The following is a 23,356-nucleotide window of genomic DNA, read 5'->3' as shown; positions in this document are numbered from 1 at the left end:
TCTACAGTACTCGGAGTTCCAGGGCAGCAGGCTGCGCTCGCCTTTGATGAGCATTGCTTCTCTCAGTGGGGTCCAGTAGCCCCCCTTCCCCTGCTTTTCCCAGGATGAGGACTCTCAGGGCCTGGTGGGCAGCAGGGAGCCAGGAGCCACCCTTGGTCCCTCTGGATCCAGAACATTTGTGCCTCCTGCACTTCCCCCCGGGGACAGCATCCCTCTAACTCCCTCAGAGCCTGGGCAGGCAATTCCGACCCTGACCCATTGTCCCACCTGAGCCCGGGAAATGGCAGAGACTGGATCTGGTTTGTGTTCGAGGGCTCAGGGCAGGGGCCAGAAAGGATGATAAGGTGGAACCTAAGAAAACCCCCTGAAAGGATCCTTACCTTCTCCTGACGAGCTGTGAGCCCCGCCCCCTGCAGAGAGGACTCTCATGCTCCGGTAACAGCCTCGGTCCAGTGCAGTCACCCCGGCCCTGGTGATTCCTTCTAAGCCCCTTCCTTAGGCTGTGCGCCTCATTGGAACAGACATGCGCCCTTGCTCAGGGCCGGAAAAGGCTGAAGTCTTCCCTTGGGTTTTGCTCCCAAATATGAAAACGGTTGTTGCCATGCTGCCTCCTGGTCCTCCATGACATGCAGAGGCCACCATCTGCGACATTCAGGATGGCTTGTTTCTCGAGCCGGCGCTGTGCTTCAGGGGCATAACGTGTTGTCTGTTGTCCTCACTCCCATCCAGTACGGTGGGTGTGACTGTCCCCATTTCACAGGTGGGCAGACTGAGTCCCGGAGGGTCCAGCAGTGGGCACAGTTCACACAGCCGGTGAGTGGCCAGGTGTGTTCCTTCTCAGGTTTAGCTGCTTCCACCCTGATGGGTGGTGGCGCCCCTTCTTCAAGTATACGATGGAAGGTACATTATTTGGGGAAATGCCTCCATAGGGGGAAATCAGGATGGGCACCAGAGGCAGCCAGGGGCAGCCGAGGCCAGCAAGGTGCAGCCCAGTGGATCAAGGGGCTGGCCTCCCTGGTGCCCTGGAAGCTGCGCTCCTGGTGAGCTGCTTGCCAGCTGCTGCTGCCCTGAGCCTGCCTCCTGGGTAGCCTTTCAGGGGTTCACTCAGCATGTGACTGCAGGGCACCCACAGGCTTGGTAATCAAGGCCAAGTGGCTTCAGGGAGAAGGCAGTGTCAGGAGGCTGGCAAGGACAATGGCCATGATGAGTCCCATGAGGCTTACAGTGTTTCCCAGGCAGGGCTGATGGGGTTTGACTTGTCTGACAAAGGACCCTTGTCCCTAGCTGTGCTGCGAGGGGCCTGCAAGGGAGTTCTCTGTGGCAGCAGAGAACTGCATGTGGTGTGGGATCTGCACACAGCAGCATAGGGGGGATTTGGGAGCCTCTGGAGTAGGTGGGTAAGAGGTGGAGGGGGCTGCAGGTCTTGGGGTACACCTGCAGCCTCACCTGTGCCCATGGCCTGCCTCACCTGGTCCTGTCCTTCTCTTTCTTCCTCTAGGGCCTGTCTCTGACCTAGAGGTGATTGGCAGATAAGGCAGGATGCCCATCAATCATGGCTCACCCCACTGTGTTACTCCTCCTGCAGTCAGCTGGGAGCCAGGCTGTGACTCTGGCCTGGAACCAGGCAAGAGGAAAGCCCTTCGCACTCCCTGGCTGCAGAGAGGCCACCCAGCAGAGCCAGCAAGGGTCTGTGATGCAGTGAGGCCTGGGTGACCCTGCTGCTCCACCCCATCATTGTGGGGGCTTGGTGAGCTCTCCAGTTACTTGGATCCTGCTTCTCCCTTTGTAAAGTGGGAGGTAACAGTAGCATGCACTTCTGAGAGTAGCATGAGGAGCCAATGAGCCAGGAGGGCAAGGCCAACACCTAGGATATTTAACAACTGGCAGGATCCACAGGCCTGGTGTCCATTGTCACCACTCTTCATCTGCAGAGGCAGGGAGCATGCAGTGTTCATATGGCCTTGGGACTGTGCTATATACCCACCCATGTGCAAGAGTATGTCAGTCTTAGTGGCACCAGGTCTGTACATTGTGAGTGGCGGAACACCGAGCACAGTGCCGGAACACAGTAGCACAGTGCCGGAACACAGTGCCGGTAAGAGCTCGGTGTCAGTAAGAGCTCAGCAAGTGAGAGTTGCTGTCTGCCTGGGTTCCTGAGTGACTGAGTGGAGCAGAGCTGTCTGTTGATTGGGAGCACTCACTGTGTGCTCTTACTTAAGAGCTTTTGTTTCAGCAGTTTCACCTTCCAGCTGAACTTGCACAAGCATCTGAGAGCCTTATCCTCTCACCTGAGAGTCACAGCCACCTTGTAGGCTGAGGGGTTCATATCACTGCTCCAATGTCATGGGGGAAAACAAGACTGGAATCTTGATTTGTGCAGCTGGAGGGTAGAGAATGGGCTTCACTGTCAGAAACACCAAGGAAATACGCAGTTCATGCCATCACCGGCTTTGAGTCCAGTACCAGAGCCCCTCAGAGTCTCATGTTCCTCATCTGTAGAATGGGATGATGATGTCTCTCTGGCTGTGGGGAGGGCAACGTGAGAAGGCCATACAGGCGGCCTCGGCAAACAACAGCCATTCCTCCCAGCAGGGCAGTTGCGTGATGATTGGCCCAGCCCTGCATACCCCACCAGGGCTGTGGGTCGGCCTCTCAGGCAAGGGCAAGCACTTGAGAACCAAGTCAAAAGCCAAGTGCAGAGCAGGCTCCTCCCATCCCCTGTGTCACACACAGGTGACAGCCTGGGCTGATTCACTCGCCTTCACTTCCTTATAGACTCTTAGGCATTCTTTAAAAATCCCCTTGGTTGGGTGCAGTGCCTCATGTCTGTAATCCTAGCATTTTGGGAGGCCGAGTTGGGTGGATCACCTGAAGTCAGGAGTTCAAGACCAGCCTGGCCAACATGGTAAAACCCTGTCTCTACTAAAAATACAAAAATTAGCTGGGCATGGTCGTGTGCACCTGCAATTCCAGCTACTCGGAGGCTGAGGCAGGAGAATCACTTGAACCCAGGAGGCAGAGGCTGCAGTGAGCTGAGAATATGCCACTGCACTCTAACCTGGATGACAGAGTGAGATTCCATCTTAAAAAAAAAGTCCAAACATGAAAGATTTTTTTCTTAGCATTGAAAACATATCCATGAATCTGTATTAAGAAACAGAACACAACCAGCTCTTCTGGTTGACTTCACATTCCAAACCTCAGAAGCAGGTAATGGGAGCTCAGGCGTTATAATTTGCCACCAATTGTCACTGTGTTGCCTGCAGGGCCATTCTGTTGGTTCACTCCTGGAGAGAGGTCCAGAGGAAGTTTCTAATGACCAAGGAGGCAGATTTATCCCAAGATATGCTGCTGCTACTGTCATGGGATTAACAAACAAAAGAAGAAAAGACTCCATTTCTCCCTCTCCTTCCTTCCCCTCTCTCTCCTGCCTCCCTCCCTCCTTCTCTCTCTTTCCCTCTCCTTCCTTCCATCTCTCTCTCTCTCTCTCTCTCTGTCTCCTTTGCAGTTTCTGTGAACTCAGTTCACCAACCCGTTTGTATTAGTCCGTTTTCATGCTGCTGATAAAGACACACACAAGACTGGGTAATTTATGAGGAAAAGGAGCCACAGTTCCACGTGGCTGGGGAGGCCTCACAATCAGGCCTGAAGGTAAAAGACACATTTTACATGGTGGTAGGCAAGAGAGAATGAGACAAGTGAAAGGGGTTGCCCCTTATAAAACCATCAGATCTCCTGAGACTTACTCACTACCCTGAGAACAGTATGGGGGAAACTGCCTCCATGATTCAATTATCTCCCACTGGTCCTTCCTACAACACAAGGGAATTATGGGAGCTACGATTCAAGATGAGATTTGGGTGGGGACACAGCCAAACCATATCACAGTTATGACAGGTCTGTTGGGTCAGGCCCAGCATTCTAACTTGGAGATATGGGCTGAGAAGTCACAAAAGTTCAGAGTCAGGCTGCAGAGAAAGGATGAAAACAAGGGAAGATGGTCCTTCCCAGAAGTCAACCCTGTTCATTTTCCACAGCCAGTTCTGCTGCTGGGCTCTGCCCTGACTCCCTGTAGAAGGGCCGCCTTCCCACACGTTCCATGCCCCTCTCTTTCAGCAGTGTCTCAGGGGCTGGATGTGGGGATGCAGATCCTGATGCAGCTACTCAACAGCTGCTGGCCTTAGGGGACAACTGAGCCTCAGTTTCCTCATCTGGGAAATGAGAGCGATTGGGCCCCAGCTTCCTGGGGTTGTGGTGAGAAATAAATAAGATACTGAGGAGTCCTCCAGGCATGGGATTTGACTGGGACAGAGGTTCCATCCACACAGCCTCTCTTGTACCTTCCCCATGCTTTGCCAGGGTGCAAACCAGGGACTTCACACTCCTGTGTCAATCATGAAATGTCTCTCCTCTCCTCTTTCCTGTTTCCAGCACCCGCCTTCCTTCTCTGCTTGATCGGTGGTCCTGTGGGAGAGATGGCAGGTCTTGGGTGTGAGGAGGCAGGGAGCTGCAGGGGACTGGAAGGGTTTGGGAGTGGTAAGCGGGTGGGAACCCTAGGATCTGGGGTGGGCTAAATGTGGGGCATGGTCAGGTGAGGCCAAGGGGGGGTCTGCCCTCTCACTGGGAAGGAGATTATCCATTTACTTATTTGTTATTTGTTCATCAAGTATTTCTTGAGAACTTTCCAGGCACTGGGCACTGGAAGTCAAGGGAAGATGGGGTGCAGGCAGCCCCAGAAAGGAAGACAGGGAGTCCTCATGGATTTCTCCACTGAGGTGGGGGCAGGGACTGCAGAGAAGCTGGCCCAGTGGGCCAAGGCATCTGAACACACGCCTGGTGGGCTGTCAGGGAAAGAGCCCCCTGGCCATGGGGGACACTGGTGTCTCTCAGCCACTGCAGGCTGTGGGGGTGGGAGGTGAGGCCAGGAAACACTCAGGGCACAGACATGGAGCCCAGCCCAACTTCACCTGTTCCTTCTCCAGCCCCTCTGGCCTTCACTGTATCCACCCATTTGTTGTCAGGGTGACAGCGACTTTAGTGGGTCAAATAATGACCCCATAACTTTCTCACCTGCCTGGAACCATAGACTATGAGCTGATTTGGGGATTGGGTCTTTGCAGATGCAACCGGTTAAGATGCGGTCATACTGATGAGGGTGGGCCCTAATCCAATGACTGGAGTCCTTATAAGAAGAAAAGATCTAGAAACACACAGGGAGAAGACCACATGACCATGGGGCAGAGACCAGGTGCTGTCACCTCAAACCAAGGAACGCAGGAGATTTCAGCAAACCACCAGCAGCTGGATGAGGCTGGGGGAGTTTCTCCCTCCCAGCCTCAGAAGGGACCAGCCCTACACACACTTAGATTGTGGACTTCTGGCCTCCGGAACTGTAAGAGAGGAAATTCCTGTTGTTTTAAGACACTCAGTGTGTGATACTTTGTAGAGAGGCGCTGGCCCCCTGACATCCTGCCTCTGTGAGCTGAGCATGTGCAGAGGCTGTCAGAGGAGCCATCCCAGTGTGCAGTGGGGAATCTAGCTTCACCCCTTCTGAGGAGGCTAGGAGTCCCAGGCACAGGAGGCTTCCCACCTTCTCGGGACCACCAAGGGACAATTCCCACCCCAGGTCTCCCAGCGCATTTGACCTCATTCCTTCTCCCCAGCCCCTTGGCCCTCACTGCACCTAATCCGAGGGAGCTGGCAGGGAAAGGACCCAAAGAGAAGAGAACAAGGGGAGGTGAAAACTTGGTGGGCCCCCAGGTGAGCCTCTGCCTGTCACCCTCACGTGCCCCTCTGCTCGTCTGCACGCCGTGGCTGGGTGTGGGCTGGCTGGAGGCAGGGTGAGCCTGGCCTCTGCAGTTACCTTCTCTAACCATCGCATTTCTTCCCACAGCTGTCCCCGGGCCCCTGCCTGGCACACAGACAGGCAGCCTCACCACTGCCTGTTTACTGGTGGAGAAGAGGGCCTGTTGCCAGCCTGGCAATGGTCAGTGCGCTCAACAGCAATGGGGTGAGGGACATGCATTCTGCAAAGCACTGCCTGTCTGGCTCAGCAATGTCACCCGTCCTTACTGTGTTTGGACCTGAGCAGGCAAGGTGCGCTTCCTCCTGGTCTTGCCCCAGGTGGAGTGCAAGGAGCCGTCCCTTTGACCTGACGCTGTCACCTGGAGAAGGGGCATTGTCAGCTGCTGCTGCCACTGCTGGACTCCCTCCTCCTGGGGTCCTGCAGGTTATCAAAGCACTAATGGCCGCTTTGACTTTCCAGTTTGCAAGGCACTCTCACAAGCTTCTCATGTGCTCCTCATGGCAACCTGTTGGGTAGGTGTGGCCATCATCCCATTTTACAGACGAGAAGACTGAGGCTGCAGAGGTGACGTGACCTCCCCGGGCGGGGGGCAGTGGGGGGTGCAGCAGGTAACTGAAATAGAAGATGACAGAGCAAAATGTGCACACAGTACCTCCGCACCTGCAGCAGTCTGCTTAGGGAACAGGAGCACAGCAGGATGTTTACAGAGACCAATCGGGAAAAGGAGGATAGGGGGATGTTTACAGAGACCAATCGGGAACAGGGGGACAGGAGGGTGTTTACAGAGACCAGTCAGGAACAGGGGGACAGGAGGGTGTTTACGGAGACCAATTGGGGATGGAGGACAGGAGGGTGTTTACAGAGACCAATCAGGAACAGGGCGACAGGAGGGTGTGTTTACAGAGACCTGTTGGGAACAGGAGGACAGGGGGTTGTTTACAGAGACCAATCAGGGCATCTCCACCGTTGGCACCTGGGATTGCCCCCTTCTCTGGGGTTTTCCACTGGGGTTTGGCAAGGAGCTCCATGGCTTCCTGCCGTAGGTGGTCCTCAGATGGCTTCACCCGTTGCTCCCAGGCCCCTCTCCCCACAGCCTCAGGTTTCTATTGCCTACTGGCTTTCTGGCCATATGAATCTTTCTCCTGAGGTTTCTGGGAGCCCTACCCTGGCCATCTATGCCAGGGCCCTGCCTGCCCCCCAGTGAGCACTCCTCAAAGCACCCCTTCATCCTTCTAGAGATGATAAGAGATGGGGCCCAGGACACTTTCCCCCTGTTAGGTCACAAATCCCATGGCGCTCCATAGTGGCTGTAGTTTATGATGGATGCGAGTTAGACTGCAGTCACGTAAACGCCGAAGGTGCCTGCAAACCTCCGGAAAAGTGGTGCATAAGGTGAGGCTTGAAACACCACCGTCTTCAGTGACGGCCATGGGCTGCACAAAGCTCCGTTAATAAGGAGCTTGATTTAACCTTCCTCCTCCTCGTCCTCCTCTTTCTTTTTACCTCCTCCCCTTCTTCTTCTTGCTTTTGTTCTTCTTCTCCTTCTCTTCTGTCCTCCTCCTTTTAAAGTTTTTATCTTTTTAATTGAGTGGTAGGGAGCACTCAAAGATGTCCTCCAAGATTCTTGCCCTCCCATGTCCATGCCCTGTGTGACCCCAGCCTGAGTGGGGAGGGACAGGGAAGGTGATGGGATTCACTCCCACGATTGGGTTGCATTATATTCCAAAGTGGAGGGAATTTTGTGAATGCAGTGAAGGCCCCCAATCAGCTGATTTTGAGATAATCCAACAGGAGATTCCCTCGGGTGGGCCTGACCCAGTTAGCTGAGCCCTTCCATGGGCTGGGGGAGGACATCCCTGCACAAAGAGACCATCCTGCTGGATTTGAAGAAGTAGGCTGCCTTACTTTATGTCACGTGGAAAGGAACCTCAGGTGGCATTTAGGAGCTGAGAGCGACCTTCAGCTGACAGCCAGCAAGAAACTGGGGACCTCATTCTGTCAACACCCTGAATCAGCCTGGAAGCATCTTCTTCAGTCCACCCTCCAGATCAGAGCACAGCCCAGTTGACACGTTGATTTCAGCCATGTTGCCCTGAGCAGAGGACACTCCCAGAATTCTGACCTATGGAAACTGTGAGATGGTAAATGCATGATGCTTTCAGCTGCTAAATTTCTGGTAATTTGTTAGACCACATAGAACAATAAATACAATGAGGTACACAAACATTTCCTTAAGAATATTTTTTTCTGTCTCTGTAGCTGAAAAATTAATGCTACTATGCTGGAAGCTTTCTTCCTGCCAGCCCCCTCCCTGCCCTGACTTGGAACACGAGTTCAGTGATGCTGAGAGTGGGTGAAATGTGTGTGTCATACTTTGCTTCTTGAGAGACTGAGACAACCGGGGATTGGTGGCGATGACATAATCTTTTATTTATCAGAATTTCACACTTAGATGTCTATAAATAAAACATTAGAGAAATAGTGTGGGTCTAATCACAGGCCAGAGGGGTCACTCTTCTTGGAGGAACCAATGAGCTCAGTGTGAGGCAAAGCTGCTGCTTCCCCAGGAAAAGACATTTCCCAGAGGTGGACGCTCCCTCAGGTCCCAAGCCAGCAACCTTCCTTTCCCCACCTGCCTCCTCAGAGGAATGAGACTGTGCCATCTTGGTACCAACTCCTGACACTCTCAGGTGGTAACCATGGGTAACACTTTCGCCCACTTGCATGTATTAGGAGAACCCTGAGGAACCTGAGAGCAAATGCAAAATCAACTCGCCAGTCTGACAGAACCAAATCAAAGTTGTACTGGGGCAGAATCCCCTGGGAGAAGAGAGGGAGCTCAGGGTGGCCAGGAGGTCAGCACCAAGAATGTGAGGCAGCAGCTCCATCACCCTGGAATCCTGGGACCAGCTGGGGCCATTCACACATTCCTCCAGCAGGCTGAACCTTTCTGCCCACAGGTTGATGGACCAGGTACAGGGTGGGTGGGAATGGGGGTGCATTGGTCACCGTCTCTGATAACTGGACTCTGAGGTCCCTGAGAGAAGAGCCCACAGAGCAGTAGTAGCTGACATTTCTGTAGCCCTCTATAGATTCTGTCTTGGTGTCACCTTTTTTTATTGCTAATATTGGTAATTTGTGTCTTATCTATATTTTATGTGACCAATCTGACTAGAAGTTTCAAAATTTTGTTTATCAGCTCAAAGACCCTAGCTTCTAATCTCATCAATTTCTATTGTTTTTCTGTTTCTCATTTAATTGATTTCTTTATTATTATTATACTTTATGTTCTAGGGTGCATACGCGCAATGTGCAGGTTTGTTACATATGTATACATGTGCCATGTTGGTGTGCTGCATCCATTATTGTCATTTACACATTGGTCATTATTATTCTCTTTTAGTTACTTAGGGTCTAATTTGCTGTTCTTTTGCTGATTTCTTAAGGGGGAAGCTGATGTCAAAGATTAAAGGTCTTTCTTCTTTTCTAAAGTAGGTATTTGAGTGCTATCAATTTTCCTCCAATTACTGCTTTGGCTGCATCCCACAATTTAGATAAGTTATGTTTAATTTTTATTGCCAATTTTCAATTTTCTTTAGATTTTCCTTCAACCCATGGGCTATTTTGAAGTGTGTTATTTGATGTCCAAGTATTGGTGAGTTTTCTTGGTATTTTTCTCTTATTGATTTCTAACTGAATTCTACTGTAGTCAGAGAATGAATGTACTTCATACAACTTGCGTGTAGGGAAAAGCCATTTCAAATTGTGTTTTTCCTCTACTCTCACACCACAACAACCGTCAATACAAAAGAGACTTCTGTGACCAAATGTGTGTGGGTTTTCTCCATGCATCAAGCAGCGGAAACCAGCTGGGTGTCCTCCGATTCAGTTCTGACACTGTCTACCCGGAGATAGCACCAGATCCCACAGGGTGAGGGCTCAGTCCCACAAGACAGTCTCCTCCCTCCCCACAGTCATGAGTCTGGGCCTCTGAAACTTCTGACCACCTGGCTTCAAGCTGGAGTTCTCACGACTCCCTCTTTGGATTTGATTGATTTGCTAGAGCTGCTTACAGAATGCAGAGAAACACTTGCACTTACTGGTTTATTAAGAAGGATATTTTAAAGGATATAAATTAACAGCCAGATGAAAAGATACATAGGGCAACGTCTGGAGGGGTCCTGGGCACGGGAGCTTCTGCCCCTGGAGTTGGGGTGCACCTCCCTCTGGACACGTGAATGAGTTCCTCACCTTCCTGTTGGCCTCCAAGTATTCAACTGTCCGGAAGCTCCCGCAGCGCAGTCCTCTTGGGTTTCTATGGAAGCTTCATGCAGTTAGCATTTCTTCCCCTGGGATAAGGTGGGACCTTCTTTGGGGAGAGTCTTATTACCCACAATCAGAAAGGTGGGGGAATATTAGAGTCGTGCCTTGGGGCAGGTGAAACGAGGTCAGGAGAAGATCACAGACTTTCTCTTTCCTGAGGCCTGCCCCTGAGGCCCTGACACACCCAGTTTTATGGTAAAAGACAAGAGTTATGGGGCCAGGTGTGGTGGCTCTCTCCTGTAATGCTAGCATTTTGGGAGGCCTAGGCGGGCAGATCACCTGAGGTCAGGAGTTCAAGACCGGTATGGCCAACCTTGGTGAAACCCCGTCTCTACTAAAAATACAAAAATTAGGCAGGCGTGGTGGTGCACATCTGTAATCCCAGCTACTTGGGAGGCTGAGGCAGGAGAACGGCTTGAACTCAGAAGGCGGATGTTGCAGTGAGCCCAGATCGTGCCACTGCACTCCAGCCTGGGCGACACAGCGAGACTCTGTCTCAAAAAAATAAAAAATAAATAAAAAAAAGAACTATGGGAGCTATGAACCAAGAACCATGGACAAAAACCAGTACATATCATAACACCATGTATTAGGCTATTCTTGTATTGCTATAAAGAAGTACATGAGATTGAATCATTCATAAAGAAAAGAGGTTTGATTGGCTAACGGCTTTGTGGGCTATACAGGGAGCATGGTGCCAGCATCTGCTCAGCTGCTGGTGAGGCCTTGGGCTGCTTACAATCATAGTGGAAGGCAAAGGGGCGCGCTGACATCACACATGGGGAAAGTGCAAGTAAGCGAGAAGGGGGAGGTGCCACACACTTAAACAACCAGATCTCAGGTGAACTCACTAAGGGAGAACTCACTCATCACCAAGGGGATGGCACCAAGCCATTCATGAGGGATCTGCCCCATAATCCAGTCACCTCCCACCGGGCCCCACCTCCAACACTGGGGATGACATTTCAGCATGAGATTTAGAGGGGGCCACATCCAAACTCTATCGCACCACAACTCGTATCTTTTGAAACTCATCGAAACTTGTTTTATAAATGAGAATATGGTCTATGTTGGCAAATTTTCCATGCATGCTTGAAAAGAGCGTGCATGGTGCTGTTGTTGGGTGGAGCGCCTTTTAAATGCTAAGTAGATCAACCCAGGTGATAGTGATACTCTATATCCTCATTGATTTTCTGTCTACTTGTTCCACCAATTATTGAGAAAGGGGTGTTGACTGTAATTGTCATTTGTCTCTCTCCTTGCAGCGTCTTAAGTTTTTGCTTCAGGCCTTCTGAAGCTTGTTAATTAGGTATATGGATGGTTAGGGTTGTTATGTCACCTTGAGGAACTGACTTCACAATCAAGAGATTGTGACTTCCTTTATCCTCATTTTAATATTCTTTGCTCTAAAATCTACTTGTCTGATATTTGTATAGCCGCCCCAGCTTTCTCATGGTTAGTATGTCTTTCTGCATCCATTTAATTTTAACTTATTTGTGTCTTTATACTTGAAAGGAGTTTCTTGTAGGTTTCATACTATCAGTGAACTCTTGCTTTTAAATTTTTAATTTGTACATAACATGTACATAATCTGTGCAAAAGATTTGTACAGAATTTGTACAAAAATTATACAAATAATTTTTTATGATTTCTATACATAATTTGTCATTTTCTCTGGTTGCAGTTTGGTTATGATATCCCTTGCTGTCATTTTTGTCATGTTGCTTGTTGATATGGTTTGACTGTATCCCCACCCAAATCTCAGCTTGAATTGTAATCCCACAATCCCCACCTATCCTGGGAGGGACCTAGTGGGAGGTGACTGGATCATGGGAATGGTTTCGCCCATGCTGTTCTCGTGATAGTGAGTGAGTTCTCAAGAAATCTGATGGTTTTATAAGCATCTGGCATTTCCCCTGCTGGCACTCATTCTGTCTCCTGCCTGTGAAGAGGTGCCTTCCATCATGATCGTAAGTTTCCTGAGGCCTCTCCAGCCATGCAGAACTGTGAGTCAGTTAAGCTTCTTTTCTTTATAAATTACCCAGTCTCGGGTATTTCTTCATAGCAGTGTGAGATCGGACTAGTACACTTGTGCCTGGGGTTCACTGAGCTTCTTGGTAGTTTTCATCAAATTGAGTAACATTTAGGCCAGTATTCCTTTACACGTTTCCTATCCACCCTCCCCCCTTTCATCAATTTGTAAAAATAAGACCTAAAATAAGACCTACAATTGCATCCATATTAAGCTACTGAAACTGTCTCATGGTCCACTGATACTTTGTATATTATTTTCAGCCCCCTTTCCATGACCTTAGGGGTGGCTTACATTTCTATGCCTTCAAATTTATATATATATATACACACACACATATATAATATATAAAATTATTATATGTATATTATATATATTGCTATTGATCTTATCCAGTATAGTTTTTCAGACCTGATATTGTAGTTTTCATCTCTATTAAGTCTGATTTGGTATTTTTCCTCCTGTATCTGTATATACTAAGACTGTGTTCAGTCTCTTCCCTCTAGCTTCTTGAACACACGGGATAATGTTATAACAACTGTTTTAATGTTTTCATCTACTAATTCTATAATTTGTGTTATCTCTGGGTAATATTTTCCTGCTTCTTTGCATGTCTGATAAGTTTTGATTGGATGCCACACATTTGAATTTTGCCTTATTGCGTGCTGTATATTTTTGTGTTCCTATAAATACTCTTGTGCTTTTTTCCAGGATATGGTTGTGTTACTTGGAAACAGTTTGATCTATTTGGTCTTGCTTTCAAGCTTTCGTACGCGGGCTTAGGGTAGTGTTTCATTGAGGACTATCTTGCCCCGATACCAAGGCATAACCAAGGCATAGGCCCTCTGAGTGTTCTCCCCTATGGTTCATCAATGTAAGGTTTCCCAGGCTGGCTTGTGGGAGCAGGCACTATTCTTGATCTGGTTCGAGCTCTAGAATCACTCCCCTCTAATTCTTTCAGGGATTTTTTTCCCTGGCCTCAAGTCATCCTCTCACTGCCATCCATTGGCAAGTACTCAATACGAGATGTTAGGGAGACCTCAGCCTATCTGCAGGTCTCTGCTTTCTCTCTTGTCTCTGGCACTCTGATGCGGCTGCCTCTGCCTTCCTGGACTTTTTAGCAGTCTCCTCAACTCAGAGAGGCTGAGGGATCTGCCTGCATCCCCCTCCCCGTGCTGCTGCCTGGAAACTCTGTCCAGGTGGTGAACTTGGGCTTACAGTCTGGTGTTTCTCATTTCTCGGGGACCACTGTCCTTCACTGCCTGATGTCCAGTGTTCTGAAAGCTGTTGCTTCATATACTTGGTCAGGTTGTTTCAGCCGGGGTGTAACCTGACCCCTGTCACTCCGTCTTGGCTGCCCCTTTTACGGTACAGCATCTAAATCTCTGCTAGAAAATGTCCTCCACCTGGAACCACATCCTGTGGGTCTGCACTTCACCCCACCCCCCACGCACCTTACTGAGCTGATTCCTCATGCATTTGTCCCGAAAGGCTCAAGACGTCTCAGAAGTGTGGGGGCTGATGCCAATCTCTTCTAAGTGTGAGATTCATCTTCCCATTTGCCCGACAACCTCCAAGGGCCTCCTGTATTTTCCCCATGGCATGGAGCTCTGACTCCGGAGTCTGACAGCCACACAGTGGCTGGAGCATCTTGTCTCACTGCCAGCTTTGCAAATGATGGGAGGCTGTAGCCGGGAGGATTTTCCTATGTGTTGAGTGCCCTGAGCCCCCATCAGCCTGTCTGTGCTTTTGATGTACAGAAGAGAGGCAGGTTTCTGAAGATCTGATTGAAGTTCCGGCAGTGTCAAAGGTCAGAAACAGGAACACGCTGATGAAAGGAAACAAAACTGTACTAGAATTACTGTCTTCACAAGCCCAGTGCTGGGGCTGCTGAGGTCAGGAGTGAATCATTCTCTCCCTTCAGACAGGCAGAGGGGCTGTGCTTCCCGTGGTGATGCTCATCTGCTAGCCTCTCCTTCACTGCCAGTTCATGGGAGAGAAAAGGGGGAAGCTGTCAGCAATACCGGAGCCCAGTTCCCACTGGGGTGTCTATCCCAAACATACATGCCAAAAGCCCATCTTGCACCTGAACCAGAGGTGCGGGCAGCATTGCAGCACTCCAGAATCTTGGAGGAGACTCAGAATGGAGTTTTCAAAAGCCCCAGAGCCAGTGAACCCGGCAACAGACACATACACAATTGCATCCACAGAAGTGATGGTTTTCAAGCCCTCACCTTCTAGGTTTTGTGGAAGCACAAAAGTTGCTCAGCAATGACACGGAACACTGGGCAGAGCCGGCAGCTACGGGGTCCTTTCTGTGCACCAGACACTGGCGCAGGGGCTTTCCTTTCCGGGGTAGGAAGAGAGTGGTACCTTGAAACTTTAAAAGGGATGTCATTCATCTCCATACTCTCTTGCTGTCATTCATCTCCATACTCTCTTGCCATCTTTCCTTGCCCAAACTCCCCTTAGAAAGAGCTGGGTAGTTCCTTCAAATGCATTGTGGTCTTCCCGTGGCTTTTCTGTCAGATGGTTTTCCTGCAAGGCTCTCAAGGGGCTGACTGTGAGATGCAGAGGTCGGAATGACAGGATCCACACATCCAGCCCTTCCTCGGGCAGCTTGACTCCCATGAGTGGCTTCAAGAGTGAGGGGTGGGGTAGGCAGCTCATTGGGGGGGACAAGGCACCTCCACCTTCATGTGCAGGCTGCAGGGGTTACCCCCCACCCCAGACTCTGAGTGTGATTAGAGAAACCCGTCAGGGCTTGGGAGAAGTGGAGTGAAAATAAGCCCGGATGCCGAGGCCGTGGATGTATGGTGCAGTCAAGGATTTTAAATAGCTGCAGACCCAAGAGGGGTGACTGTTGCTTCCTGTGAGAGTGGATTCTGGCACCCAGACAGTCCTGCTATCCCCTCCCAGCCCAAGGCCATGCCGTCCTCAGGGCTGTTCTGAGCCACTCTTGTCCTTCCTGCCCTGTTTGCCTGGATGGCTCCCTGTGTCCCTGTTGCCCCCTGGCCTTGACTCTGCTTGCACACATTGAGTGTTTGCTGTTTACAATACTCCCTGAAGTCAGGATCCCACAGAAGGGGCTATAGCAGTGCAGGACAGAAGGCCTGAGGACGGAGTCAGAGCACCAAGACCCACACTTGCCATGGACGGGCTTCTCTGGGATGGGGTGGCCTTGGATCAGCAGATTGACCTCTCTGGGCCTCCGTTTCCTCAGCTGGCAAGTGAGGCTGCAGCCCTCTGAGAGCTGCATGATTTTAGTTAAGAATCAAATGGCACAGTTTGTAAACTGTGAAAGGAGGTTTACTGCAGATGCATGTGGCTAGACACACAACACAAAGAAAACCCCACATATTAATTGAGCAGCAGCTAATCTTGAGAAACTGATGGGAACGTGTGCAGGATGCATGGGGATGGCTCTAAATTTCTAAACCAGAGGCAGGATGGAGTCATGGGTCCAACCTACTAATAGTCACTTTCATTTAATCAGCGCATACTATGTGCTGGGCACTGTGCACATGGCTTTATAGATCACAAAAGTTAGGATAAAGTTTGGTTGCACGTATCAGAAATCGTAAAATAGCACTAGCTTAAGTACATAGGAGCTTCAGAGGCAGGTGACAGAGGGCTGCCTTAGGGCTTTTGGTATCTTCAGGGACTTAATATCTTTCCGTACGTCTGCCATGTCATGCAATACTTCCATTCTTAATGTTATTTCATGGGCCAAAAAAGATGCTGGAGCTCCAGCCATCACATTCTTATTCTAGCCAAAGAGAAAAAGGAAGGAGTGGAGGGAAGAGGACAAAACAAAAGCACGTTCCACCTGATTTAGTTCCCTTTAAGAGACATTCCTGGAAGTCCCACTAATACTTCCAGCATTACAGCTGCACAGGGGCCAGGAGGAGGGCACACCCAGATCCTGCACCCAGAAGTGACCCACACCACTCCCGCTCATGTACATCAGTCAGCATTCAGTCAGCTGGGAAATACAAGGTGTGCATTAGGGGGTTCACGGATGCCCCACCTACAGCTGGGATGATGTTTCTAAGGAAGAAGGTGAGAACAAACATTGAGCTGTGTCCTGGGAGCAGCTGCCGCCTATAGGCGCTCATTCAACCCTCATGCGATCCACACCGAAGCAGGCGCCTTGAAGATTTTTAACAGCAAGGACGCCAGCGCTCAGACAGGTGAAGTGCTTCGTCCTAGACCACAAAGCTTGCCCGAGCCCAATACTGATCCACCCTCTGCTGTTGCTGCAGGCTGGGCACACCGGGCAGGGCCCCTCGGAGGACCACGGGCATGCCACTCACCTCCCTTTCTCCTTGGAATGCCTGAAAAGAAGCTGTGCCCTCCCTCTCCGGGGCTGTAGTCAGGAACAAAGGCCAGGTATCCCCTGAGATGGGCCCGTTCTGGATCAAAGCAGGGAGGCCAGGCCTGCACGGTTGGAGGAACATTATTCTCAGAAAGGACATGAGGGAAGAGGGCTCTAAGTACCCACCGAAGGCCTCCATCAGGCAGCTGTAAGGGGTGATTTCAATTTTGCCGGCAGAGCTTGACCCCTCCAACGGTATCAGGATCTGAGAGGGAGCTCAGCCTTCAACCCGATGTATCCTCTGGAGTGGCCAGTGCCCAGCCCCACTTGTTTCTCTGCACAGCGGCATAGGTTCAGGTCTTGGGCAACGGTTCCCCTCCTTGGGAGGCAGCTGCTGGTCTCTGCTTCTGAGTCACATGAACATGGATCACATCTCCTGTGGCCAGGGGAAGGACGCCTTTGCAAAACCACCTGAAGGCGTGAGCACTGGGAAATGAGAAGGCACCCATGGCCAGGAAAGTGGTCTCCAGTGAATTGTCCCCATCCACTCAGGCTCAGGGGCCGGGAACCACCTGCTGGAATGAGCATCGAGCTCCGCTCTGGAAACTGGCGCAGAGGTGTCACTGTCACCAACACCTTATTAAGTCTTCCCTGGAAGCCAGTGGGATCACGAAGTATAAATGACCAGGAGAGGAAGGGAACAGGGTCTTATGGCCATTAGGGTATTTGGGGTCTATGAAGACAGAGAGGCTGGAATGGGCAAGATCTCAAAGGGCAGGTGGAGAGGGAGGGGGCATTTACAAGTGGAGAGGGTCTGGCATCAGTGGTCCAGCCAGGAGGACAGCTGGGTCACCATCCTCACCTGTAGCAGGTAGGGCAGTTCAGGTCTGACCTTCCCAGCCTCTTCCCCTCCTCCTGGGCTTAGGAGTCTTCTGTGTGGCCAGGAGGGCAGCTCTCAGGGAACAAGGTGCTCCTTGGCACCACTTCTGTGCACCTGCCCTTGGTCCGGCACCCAGACAGTGAGTTCTCTCTTTCAGGGGGCTCCCATTTTCTTCTGTGTTAGTGTCCTGGGGCTGGTAGAACAAAGCACCCCCCGCCCCCCCCCCCCCCACACACACACGGTGGCTTAAACAACTGGAATTTATTGTCTTGAGGTTCTGGAGGCTGGGAGTCCAAGATCAAGGTATGAGCGGGGTTGGTTCCTTCTGAGGCTGGAGGGAGAATCTGTCCCACATTTCTCCCTTGGCTTGTAGGCACCGTCTTCTCCCTGCATCTTCTTGTGATCTTCCCTCTATGCGTGTCTGTATCCAAATTTCCCCTTTTTATACAGGCACTGGTCATACTGAGTTAAAGTGCATTCTAATGATGGCATTTTCACTTCACTCATCACATCTGCAATGACCGTATTTCCAAAGAAGGCCCCATGCTGAGGAACTGGGGCTTAGAATTTCAGCGTATGAATTTGGCAGAGACACAGTTTAGCCTGGGGCAGTGCCCGAGTGGATTCCATGTGCCCCGGGGCAGGGGCAGAGTCTTACACATCATCTGTTGCAGGCACCTTACGGGTGCTCCGGAATTTGGAGCACAAGTCCCTCTGGGGCTAAAGGTCATGGGAAGATCTGGCCTGGTCCATCCCCCTCTGTTTGGCTCCGTGCACCTGCAGTGCCAGGACGCGCGTCTGCTTTGTGAGTGGGTTGGTTCCTGTGCTTTGGCTTCCTCTCCCTGGTAAGTGGGACCCCAGAAAACGGTGGTGACTCCTACTTCCTCGAGGCCTTTTCCCTTCTGCTGTCATTTTTCTTCCCAGCTCCTTGTGAAGTAGCCATTGCCGAGCTCCCTGTAAGTGTGGGCCATGTGGCTGAGGAGGCTGGAGTGGGCCTGGCTTTCCTCACCTCACAGGCCTGCTGGATTCCAGCGCCCACATCCACCGGGCTGGGCATCTGCTCCCACAGCATCAGCAGGCAGAGCCAGGGTACAGACGACGGCTTCCCCGAGGGCCTCAGCTCACACGAGCTGCCAGCCAGCCCTGCCTTGACTTCTAAAACAAGGAGCACATGGGGGTGGCTGGCCAGAGGCCATAGAGGCTGGACCTGGGGATTGGACATCTCCCATCATCTGAGGCCACGCAGTCAACTTCTCAAATATTCCCCAGGTCTTGGCCTCTCTCAGCAAGTGGGCGGGAAGACAGGGCAGGAGGAGGGAGAGGATGCATGCCTGATGTCAGTGACAAGAAAGCACAGCGCCAGCAGCTTTGGGGCCCCACGAGTTTTCAGATTTCCTTGTGCCCCAGTTAAATGGCTTTGCGGCTCATTACCCGGCAGCAGCAGGCTCAGTCTCAGCCTCCGATTGCCTGGGGCGGCTTCCTTGGGACCAGAAGAGGCTGTTCAGGGAATTAAATTCTGTAGAGAGGAGCAGTGAGTCTCTAAGAGTAGCAGTGTACTTTAAACAGACTGAATAAACACTAATAAGCCGAAAAGAGCCTGGACTTCATGAGAAAATAGGGGCCGGCTGACGAGCGGAGTTAAACATAAAGTAGCTTTGGGCGAGAACTGGGTGACGCAGCCGGTGCTGAGGGGGGAAGGTGGAGCTTCCGGGTGACCAGCCAGGCCTCAAGAGCAGGGACCTGTTGGACCCAGCCTGCCACTGGCCTGGTGCTCCTCTCAATGGGAAGCTGGAAGTCCATTCAGACTCCAAGATGGGCACAGCTCTGTGGGGTTAGTGGGGAGAGTGGGGGAGTGCCCTGTGGAGTGACCAGCTGGGAGACTGGGGGGCGCTGGGACTCCTTGCAGGAAAGCGGCACTTGGTGATGCCTGCAGAGAACTTGACTTTGTCCCCCGCCGTCCACTCGCCCTGGTGACAGGATGCTCACATCTATCTGGGCAGTCACCCCTCTCCCATTCTCAGTGCCGATGCTTGCAGGAACTTGCTGCTACTTCTGGCTCCAGGACCAGACATGGGACTGAGTTCTGGTCCACCAGAGCATCCCACTCATGGCCACAGTGAAGCCTTTGGAGTGGGCGTGTGCTCCAGTCACAGTCAGCAAGATGCAGTGAGACTGAGCCTCAGCCTCTTGGGAAGGGGTATGCCTTTTTTTTTTTTTTTTTTGTCCTGGAACTTGGAATGTTCAGGTGACAGAAGCCTGAAGAATCAGTGCCACCAAGTGGAGTGGGGCAATGAGACCAACACAGTGGGAAGGAAAAACCAAGAGCTGGAGAGAAACAGTTCTGCAGAGCCTTGAGGTCAGGCCATACCTGAAGCAATGAAGCAAGACCACCTCAGATTTCTCCTTTAAGCAAACACCATAAATTCCCTTTTTCCCTAATGCCAGTTGAGTTGGGTTTTCTACCACTTGCCTTTGGAAAGGTGATGAATAATACAAGGCCGGACTGGGACCTGTGTCTGTAAATGTGAGCTCATGCACACGTGTCTGTGTTAAAAAGGAATCAGGCCCAGGCTTTGTCACAAAACTTATAATCTGACTAGGAAGGCTAAATGTAGCCACAGCAAACAGTTACCATTCCTAATAGGAAGTTCTGAAACCTCAGTGGGGACCCTCAGGTGTTTCAAGAAGGGAGAGACTGTGGAAATTTAGAGAATTCGAGGAAGACCGTCTGGAAGAGATGGATTCTTGTTCCTGGATGGCATCAAAACCCTCTATTTTTGTTTGACACCCCTAAGAAACTTCACAAGGAGGAGTAGATCCGAGTCTTTCGATATTCTCAGCATGCTTATGTAATCCTGTCTAAATCTTGTCTCCGGCATTTTTCCAGTGAAGACTCACCAACGTTGAGCACCAGGAGAAAAGTCCTCTTGGATCATCTTAAAAAAACAGTCTTTTCTCTCTCTTTTTTGGGCCTTTGCATCAAGACCAACTTAAACATGAATGCCCCATTGAAGCCTTCCCTGACCTCTTAGGCGAAGGGCAAGGTCTTCCTCTTCTGAGTTCCTGCCAAGCAAGAGGTTGAACCATGTGAAATATCTGTATGCTTTATCTGCACCTGCGGGCATAGGAGCCTGTGGAGGGCCAGGCCCTGCCATGTATCGACTTCAATGGAAAGCAGCAGAGACTCTCACTTTTGGCTTCATAGGCAAAGGTCTGTCCTGCAGGAAATATGTGTCACAAAGCAGGTGACCAGGAGGGTGGGGCCTTCCATGGGCTGATGGTGTCTACACATTGGATACGTCTGCATTACTCAGAGACCAAACTGCCCCCCAGGCATCTAGCAATGCAGGTTAAATCCTCAGATACAGAGCAGGTGCCCCTTTAGCTGAATTTTCAGCACTATCTTTGAGCTGGAAGGGCTGTTTGAGAAAAACCCAGGTGGCACATCCCGTCTCTGTCCCAGAGACCTTTCGGAAACAATTACTCTTCCTCCAAGAGTAACTGAGCTGCAGACAAGTCACCTAGCTCATGTGACTTGGTATTTAGAAAAGAAAACACCTGTCATTAGCATGTGGAAACGTCTAGAGCCATGAAGAGGATGTGGGCAGAAACTCACATGAATACAAGTCTATTTTCCCAATGACTCCCTCCTGTAAACTGGGAGTTCCTTTGGTGCACGGGCACATTTATGTTCTTCAGGGATGTGACAGACGGAATGGGCAGACTGAAGACCTCACAGCAGAAATATCAGGACATATTCAGGTAAAGATCCAGCAGAAGAGAAGATAAAGCTTCTTTGAAAGTAAGCCCAAGGGAAAACGGAATTCAATACAAATGAAAAAGAAGTTGATGAAAGTATGTGTCAGTCAGGGCGGCTGTTCCTTAAATCGAGATCCAAATGCATCAGAAAAAGGCTCTTGGGGAGCCTTGACAAATTCCTCACGGAGTAAGGGATTCCTAAAAAAAACTCCCTGGCATGGGAAGGTAAGGGACGAGGAGAGCATCTCATGAGGATGACTAGCTGGTGAGGAGGGTGAAAAATGAGTTCTGGCCCAGCCTGGATCTCTGTGCCTGGGTCCAGAGCTGGAGGATGAAGAGGCTGCAGGAATGTGCTGACTGAGTGGGGAAAGGAGAGTTGAGAGTGTCTCCAGCCTGCTGTGTGAGTGGAATCCAACCTACTTCAGGTTGTGGGTGATGCTGGGTGTGAAGGAGGCACAAGGAAGCCATGGAGGGCAGAGAGGAGGACTCTGGGTGTCAGGAGGACCTGATCAGCTTCAGGAATTTCTGAAACAGATTGCTAATCACCAATGCCCACCTTAGAGGACACTCTCACAGTCAGGAACAAGGAAGGGTGTGTGGTACATTGCTAAGAAGTGCCTGTGTGTACCAGCTCTTGAGTCTCTGCCCCTCCTGTTCCTATCTCAACCCTGCCCTGCCCTTCAGTGGCACACAGAGGACTCCAAGAACAATACTACTCCCTTGGCAATAGTTGATTGGTCCAGCAGTGAGTGCCTGACCCAAGCTAGGCCATCACATCCCTTCCATGGCAGCTTTGGATTTGGGAAAGACAGGGAAATTTGAAACAGTCTCTCTTTGGGTGGCTGAAACAGTAACACATCAAACACCAAAGCTGTTGGAGTCCAGAGTGTCTTCCATGAGTCTGGGAAGAAAAAAAAAAAAGGACCAATCTGCAGCAGGAACTGAAACAGATGTGCACAGAGAAGCATGAGGTATTTCAAGAGGTGACCCAAGCACTCTGACTCCTGGATCAAGCCATTCCTGAAGCCCATCACAATCCCTGCTCTTCCCATTAACTCGTCCTTGAATTTGGTGAGATCCCTCAAGATCCTTCAGAAAACCCTCTTTTAGCTTTAGTGGGCTGGAGTTGGGTTTATTTCAGGCATCACTTCAGAAGGGAAGGAATAAGTGGGGAGATGAAAACCTCTGGGCACATGGCTCCCTAGCTGACACTCACAATACCCATCTCCCACTCTCCTGACTAAAACGACGCGTTCTTCATTCCATGTCTAATTCCTCTTTGGTTCTCAAACTTAGTCCAGTCTTCTGGCTTGGAGATCTCAGAAAGCCTATGCTTTGAGAAGCTAGGTGCTGCCCACTTGAATTTAAAGCTTGATCTGTAGTGTCCCTGACCTTTCCCCCGATACAGGGCCCAGAAGACCTTTCAAAGAAAGATGCCAGAGCATAGGTAGGTTCCTTCTGTCACAGACAAACCTAAGGGTCCCTCAGACTGGCAGACTTGGCAGACTGTAGCCCCATAGGTAAATGCTCAAGGGACATGTGACCTGCAGAGGAAGGACTTAGAGAACTGCAGCTGGGCAAAGGCAGGGAAGAATATAGTTGAAAGCACAAACAGCCTGGGAGGCAGCATTTCAAGACTGGGCAGAGAAGTCTTAAGCACACTTGAAAGAGGCAGGAGTTTGAGAGAGAAATGGATTAACCTGAACAACCCCCTCCAGCATGAAATGTGCTCATAAACAGAGTCAGCTTTCAGTGGAGCTCATGTGGAAAGGTTGGAGGAAGCCCCAGGGAAAGGCATTGCTCAGAAAACTTGCCGGCTCCCAAAGCTTGCAGGAGTCTCTTCTTCAGCACTCAGGACAGCACCATCCCCTTTGTGACTGGCGCATGAACCTGTGCTACACTCAGGAAGTAATTGCAAGTTCCTGGAGGAAGAGGATTGGAATCCTTAACTGCCAGAGTTGGCAATGACCTTCAGGATAATAGAATCCAGTGCTTCAATTTTCTAGATGAGGAAGCTTAGCTGAGATGGGGGGAGCGGGGGTAACTTTCTCTGAGTCAAGCTTTTGGTTTGTGTCAAAGCAAGGACTAGAATTCAGGCAACTAAGGTTTCCACACATCTCCTGTCTCAATGTGCCAAATGGATGCCCGCCCATCGTCCATCACCCCACACGCAGCAGCATGGGTATTTACTGAAGGAAGGAGGATGGCCATGAAGAGTAGCAATGCGGGTTCTGTGGC

Source organism: Rhinopithecus bieti, unplaced genomic scaffold, assembly GCF_001698545.2.
Source record: "Rhinopithecus bieti isolate Rb0 unplaced genomic scaffold, ASM169854v2 scaffold_13351, whole genome shotgun sequence".
Lineage (NCBI taxonomy): Eukaryota > Metazoa > Chordata > Mammalia > Primates > Cercopithecidae > Rhinopithecus > Rhinopithecus bieti.
Note: the sequence above shows the minus strand (reverse complement) of the source record.